This window comes from Octopus sinensis, linkage group LG13 (genome assembly GCF_006345805.1).
Source record: "Octopus sinensis linkage group LG13, ASM634580v1, whole genome shotgun sequence".
Classification (NCBI taxonomy): Eukaryota; Metazoa; Mollusca; class Cephalopoda; order Octopoda; family Octopodidae; genus Octopus; species Octopus sinensis.
In genome coordinates, this window is record NC_043009.1 from 61,041,568 (window position 1) to 61,049,067 (window position 7,500).

At 38.9% G+C, this 7,500-nt stretch overlaps 1 protein-coding gene across 3 annotated transcripts in view; it reads left to right on the forward strand.

Moving 5' to 3' along the window:
* LOC118765834 overlaps window positions 1-7,500 on the forward strand; it is a 61,493-nt gene that overhangs the window by 40,047 nt on the left and 13,946 nt on the right. The window lies entirely within an intron of this gene.

The following is a 7,500-nucleotide window of genomic DNA, read 5'->3' on the forward strand; positions in this document are numbered from 1 at the left end:
TTGCTTATGTGAACCTATGCACAACTGGTTATATATTTTACCAACACTGAAGGTATGGAAAGCAAAGTTGACCTCAGTAGAATTTGAACTCAGAATGCTATAAAGTAAGTAAAACTCCCCTGGACACTACTGTCTCAAGTCCTTGGACTCATAGAACCAGTTGCCCAATTCCCATAGACGCCAGTCCCTTGCAGGGTTAGTGTACCTTTCCTTCATTGGGCACTAAACTTTACTTGCGAAGACCTGTTGAGGCAAGTGAAATCGAAATCAAATTCGTTGACTGGCATCCGTGCTAGTGGAGCACTAAGAGTACCATACGAGCGTGATCATTGCCAGACCAACAAGCTGGCCTCCATGCCAGTGGCACATAAAAAACACCATTCGAGCATGATCGTTACCTACGTCACCTTACTGGCACTTGTGCTGGTGGCACAGGAAAAAACATTTGAGCAAGGTCGTTGCCAGTGCTGCTAGACTGGCTCATGTGCAGGTGGCACATAAAAAGCACCATTTGAGCGTGGCCGTTGCTAGAACCACCTGACTGGCCCCCGTGCCAGTGGTACATAAAAGCACCCACTACACTCTCAGAGTAATTGGCATTAGGACCAAAACGGCACTTGGGTTTCAGTTGCACAAAATCTTGACTGTGTCGAGAATGATGAAAATTTTTTGAAAACTTTGCATAGGCCTCTGAGCAGGTATTGCCAGGCTTTTGGCAAAATTTGATGCAGATTCTCTACTCAACTTTCTCTGTCGTGGTCAATGCGATGATCACATGCTACACAACTTCCTTTCAAGCACTGCTGTAAACAGTGGAAATGAGTTAGAATGTTAAAAACTTAATGCATGTGCACAGCAAAGTTCAAGGTCATTCTGTGTCAAACAGCTTCACATTGCGTACTTTAGCTTTACTACAATGGCAACAGTCCGGATACTTATTGATCAGACCACATGTGGTGGAACAAAAAACAGTGGGACCGAGATGTAAAGGTAAAAGGGAGGTGAGTGTTAGAAGAATGCAAGAGCTGGTGGAGGAGGGGGATAAAAAAGGGAGATAACAATGACAGGCACATGCTTGCTGGTGTGTAAAAAAAATCAGTTAAAATACTAACAGTATTCTGGGCCTTTGAAAACCTATCTCATTCATGATAGCAAAGAAAAATGAATTTATGCTTGATAAAGACACAACACTCAATATGTGGGAGACCTAATACATTGTCTGGTTTAATACCAGTTTCAAATTTTGGCACAAGGACAGCAACTTTAAGGGAGTGGGTAAGTTGATTATATTGACTCCCAGTAATCAATTGGTCCTTACTTTATCGACCTTGAAAGGATGAAAGGCAAAGTAGACTTCAGTGGAATTTGAACCCAGAATATAAAGACGGATGAAATGCCGCAAAGGAGTGGCTGTGTAGTAAGCAGATTGCTTACCAACCACATGGTTCCGGGTTCAGTCCTACTGCATGGTACCTTGGGCAAGTGTCTTCTACTATAGCCTTGGGCTGACCAAAGCCTTCTGAGTGGATTTGATAGACGGAAACTGAAAGATGCCTGTCATATATGTGTATATGTATGTGTGTGTGTGCTTGTGTGTCTGTGTTTGTCCCCCCAACATCGCTTGACAACCAATGCTCTGTGTTTAATTTATGTCCCTGTAACTTAGTGGTTCGGCAAAAAGAGACCGATAGAATAAGTACTAAGCTTACAAAGAATAAGTCCTGGGGTCAATTTCCTCGACTAAAAGGCCGCAGCAAATGACTGAAACAAGTAAAAGAGTAAAAGAGTAAAGCATTTTACCCTGCGTGGTAACAGTTCAACCTGCTCGCTACACTATTTGTCTGATTTAATATCACCAACTGATTAAACACCACCTTGTCCTTTGAGTGACTTTAGAAAGCATTTTGATTAGTATTTTCCTGGAAACATTAGCCCACACATCAGTATTACCAGCCTTAGGGGCCCCGGCAAAGATCAAGGACACCACTACTCTTTCACCACCCTTGACTATGCTATTAGAAGCAAAACTTTTCTTCTTAATAAAATCACACCAGCAAAACATTAATATATTACATGCTGTAACTGTGTGGCCTCAATCTGTCTGGTTTTATAATATAACACAATTGCCAAAGGATCAAAGTGATAAGCAATCTCAGGGCTTTATAATACCTTCATGACAAATTCCTCAAAACAAACTCAGACAACCCCCCACATACAAGAACATATCTCCACCCACAACAACCTTCTGTTTGAATGCAACATGGAGTTGACATTCACATACAAAATCATGCAGTGTTTCCCAATTAGGTGCAGTGATTTACATGTTTATACTTGACTATACAATGTCTCCAACTACAGGACACCACCTATATTCAGAATGGAATATATCACAAAAGAAAGTATGAGAAACATCTAGAGACTCAAAAATAAAGCAGTTTTGTTTCACTTTTATTGGGGAATTTTTTTTATCTAGAAATACTTTTGATTTTCATTTAAATATTTACAGTAAGTTATATATTTCCTAGGCCTTGATAGGCTAAATCATGTTGTATAGAGATAGATATTGTGAGATATATATTAACCTATATGTATTTAAGCAAACATTGGTACTTACACACACATTCAAATACACACGTTCATATATATTGGGTTGTCCGGAAAGTTCGTGCCAATTTATAGTAACTTACCTTTCGACTTATTTTAGAACGTGGTTGAGTCCATAAAATAGGATTTGACTGCACCTCCATTTAGAGCACAGTTTAAGCTATCTTTTCGTGGAAGAAGGTTTATGTTCCCATAACCTGTGTTAATTCTGTAACCCTTTAAAATGGAAGATAAGAAAGTTCCTTTTCGGCAATTGATGCTTTGGGAACCAGACAAAAATTGCTGCACCTCGGCTGGGATGTGTTACCCCTACCCTCCATATTCACCAGATATTGCTCCTTCAGATTTCCACTTATTCAGGTCTCTGCAGAATAGTCTTAATGGTAAAAATTTCAATTCCTTGGATGACGTAAAAAGATACCTTGATGAATTCTTTGCCATGAAACCACCTCAATTCTAGGAAGAGGGTATTTTCAAGTTAAAGGAAAGATGGAGATGCATTGTGCAACAAAATGCTTCATATTTGGTTGATTAAAAATGTAATGGCAAGTATTTATTGACCTTGTTCTTTCCTTTAAAAATTGGCACGAACTTTCTGGACAACCCAATATATATTATTAAAAAAAAACTGGGTTTCTGTTGATTAAGATGATGAGGGGTTTCAGTTGATCCAATCAATGGATCAGTCTGCTTATGAAAGTAACATGACATGCATACTCTTAACCCTTTCATTACTGAATTTATTTCGAGATGTTCTGTGTTTCTCTCAATTATTTTAGATATAACAAAGAATTTTGTAAAATAACTTCGTTATCATTAAGCTGGTGTTAGGAACATAAAGTGTGACTAAGGTTTGGTGGAAGATTTTTATTCAAAACTTATGAAAACAAGACATTTGTACTCAGAGCCAGAGCCGGTTTCAGCCAGGTTGGTAATGAAAGGGTTAATGTAGTTCACAGGGAGATTCAGTGAGACACAGAATGTGATAAAGCTGGCCCTTTGAAATACAGGTACTACTGATTTATATGCATGCACACATACATACATATATATATATATATATATATATATATAATATATATATATTTATATTGATATACATACATGCATACTATAAATGATATATAAATATATGCATATATACATATATGTACATACCTACATATATATATGTATATATACATGCATATATGGGTACAGGACATGAAAAAAACGTTGAACACAATGAGAAACGAAAATATGAAAACAAGGGTAGTAAAGAAATAGGTATAGTGAATGGGTGGGGGTGGGGGTTATGCGGTTTGTTGGACGTGGGGCATCAATTGCAGATATGAGGGAGTGTTAAAGATGATGTAAGTCAGTCCCTAAGATATAGCTCAGACGAGAGGAGAGACACCTAGTGGCATAGAAAAGAGTGATCAGTGAAAAAAAAAAAGTGGGAAAGGATGATATTGAGAATGATAGATGGATTTTAAAGGGAGTGGTTCTTAAGAGCGGGGAAGGTCACTTGTAGCACAAGAGGAAGAAATATTGGCTGATTCTGTGGCCATCTGATTACAGCAGCTGAATAGTGCCATTATTTAGAAAAATGATGTGGGGATGGATTAGGAAGATAAGAGGGAAAGAAAGTTTGATGGGGACAGATTAGGTGCAAGAGCAGGGCCCAGTGAGTGTATAAATATAAACCTTTGCTTTTAGGGCCTTCCTTTTTTCCATAACAAACGGATTTTATTAAGGACAGAAAAATGCCAATCATGTCGGTCCTTTGTCCTCTCTGTGAGGCTCAACATCTTGAGGTCAGCCTTTGCTATTTTATTTTGATGCCTTCCTCAGTCCCCACCTTCCCACAAATTCCATCCACTTTAAGCAATTAACACTTCTTTATATAGTTGTCATCATTGTTACACATCACATGACCATACCAGTGCAGCTGTCTCTCCTGCACTTTACACCTGATTCCTCTTATGCCCAGTTATTCTCTTAATACATTCGCACAGTGGCATACAAGCACACTCATGTTGCACATTCATAGGAGCAGACTAGTTTCATTCATTTCTAATCTTTTCATGTCCTCTGCATCCAGGGTCTATGGATCACTACCATGTAACATTCCTCTTTATACAGAAGCATTGTAGGGCCCATCTTTCACTCAAAAAGAGACAGAGAATTTTTGTTACCAGTGTAGGTAATAATAGCTCCTTGAACTTCCACCATCCTATTTCTTATTCTAGCAGCTAATACTTTCGGAACATCCTCCTCCACTACAAATTAGGTCACCTAGATAACAGAAACTATCTACTTCCTCTAGAGAACCTCTTAGACATTTGAGAGAATCTATTTCCCGTGTGCACTTAATGCTTATTGTCATGGCACATTTGCCGCATGCAGAATTTACTTTATCTATTAACCGTCCTGCAATTCTACTGTACCTCTTGTGTGTCCATGGCTTGCACTGGGCTCACTGTATGAAATTTCTACCAACACTTTTGCTTCCAACTGAGCAGGGTCTTTTTTCTGAAGAGAGTAAAGGTCCAATCTGTTTTCTTGCTTGCTAGAACTTCCCCTTTTACTAAGTTAACTTTAAGGGTCTTTGATTCCAGGTCTTGAATCATCCACACCTGGAATTTCTCTAGTTCTACTACAGACTCCACAATAAAAATGAATAGTTCCCGAGGGCAACTATACATACATATATATATATATATATTAGGATATGGCTTAATCATACGTACAATCTGTATCAAGTTGTACAGGAAGATGTCATACCCAACAACTGGCATAGCAGTATTATAGTCAAATTATAGTTACAAGGGTAAAGGAAATGCCTTGGATGGTCGCAATTATAGAGATATTAAAATGCTGGATCATGTCATAAAAGTTATGGAGTTATAATCCAATCAGTTATGAGGAGAACTAATCTAGATGAGATGTAGTTTAATTTTGTGTCAAGGAGAAGTACTTTTTTATGACCTTGAGGTCTATAAGGGTTAGAGGGGACAGACAACTGAGCTCTGGTAAACTTCTACCTGCACACTAAACTACCTGCTGTATTTGTTACTAACTCTCATTATTCTGATAGTACCCCTGTACATGGCTCTCACAAGCCATCCATTTACTCTTAGCTTCTTCAGAAACCACCGGGTTATAGAGAAAAGGATTTGACAAAAACCAAGTTCCGTAAATCCTTGAGTATAATCCACATTTTTCCCCAAATTTAAAGGTCAAAATCCCTTGTGAGTACTATATACGAGGTTAAAAAGGAAAAATATTTTCTAAGCAATGTCCGAGTCTCTATTTGCTGTCCGGCAATGTTTATTCAGATGCATTTTGTGACGTCGGGCGCAAAAATACCTTAAGCTAAGCCTGAAAGCAATGAAGTCATAAAAGAATCATCCATAACTTGCAATAAGCAGCATTTATTAAACGTTATTACTGTTATTTCTTTATTTTCTGCAAACAAAATGCACAAAAAAGCTATGCGTTTGCATTATGTTATATATACAATAATAATAAAGGACGTTACCATACAGAGTTTTACAAACCAAGGACGTTATATAGACTTCCTTGACTCAAGTTAGAGAAGGGGTGCGTATTATACACAAGGTTTTTCAGAGGTACAGCCCCCTAAAATCCCCTGCGTATTATACTCAAGGGCAGACTATACTTGAAGATTTACGGTAAAAATTGCTTGCTTTTCACTAAACACTTCTCCCCCAGTCATAGTACTTCTCCTTGACACAAAATTAAACTACATCTCATCTAGATTAATTATCCTCATAACTGATTGGATTATAACTCCATAACTTTTATGACCTGATCCAACATTTTATCTCTATAATTGCGACCATCCAAGGCATTTCCTTTATCCTTGTAAATATAATTTGACTAGAATGCTGCTGTGCCAGTTGCTGGGTATGACATCTTCCTATACAACTTGATACAGATTGTACGTATGATTAGGCCGTATCCTACTTCCCCAATTATTTTAAGTATGTCAGTGGTAATAAAAATCAACTAGCTGGTCTGTTTCAGAGAAATTTCAGGTTGGGCTCACGAATGGTTTCCTGAAATCCCTGGCCAAGCAGTGCTACAGAGAATAGGGGATTGCCAGTTTGAGATAAACTCTACAGAGACAGAGGTATCATCAGCTGGGCCTGTTCAAGATGCATACAGAACAATGAAGCTATTCTGCATGCACTTTTCTAATGCTCAAGCATTGCTAACTTGTGGAGTTATGTCAATCAGTTATGTCAATCATCCTGTAGGATGAATCCCTCTATTTGCTGAGTCCATTGTGAAGATTGTCCTGCCATCTACTTTTGGCAGGGTTTTATCTGTCTGGTGGCTTTGATAAAAGAGATTGCATGATGAACAAAACTGAAAGGGCTAAAGACAAGCTTGTTCCTCTATGGCCAAGCTATTTTTTACTACCCACAAGGGGCTAAACACAGAGAGGACAAACAAGGACAGACAAATGGATTAAGTCGATTATATCAATCCCAGTGCGTGACTGGTACTTAATTTATCGACCCCGAAAGGATGAAAGGCAAAGTTGACCTCAGCCGAATTTTAACTCAGAACATAACGGCAGACGAAATACCGCGAAGCATTTCGTCCAGCATACTAACGTTTCTGCCAGCTCGCCGCCTTTTGCCAACTGACCCGTGCTCGACCGCCGTTGGCACGGAACCCTTCTTCACTTCGGTCATCAAGGGTCTCATTCGAATATTTGCTACTACCACTGAGATCTGCACCTGCAGTCAGCTTCACCCAGGCTCGCGCCCCTGGCTTCCATGCACGCCGTGGCCCTCTATGGTCAAGCTGTCATTGACTTTTTCAAGTTTCACTTGGAAAGGAAGATGAAGGTGGAAAGGGAAAATTCTACTTCCAAGCAAA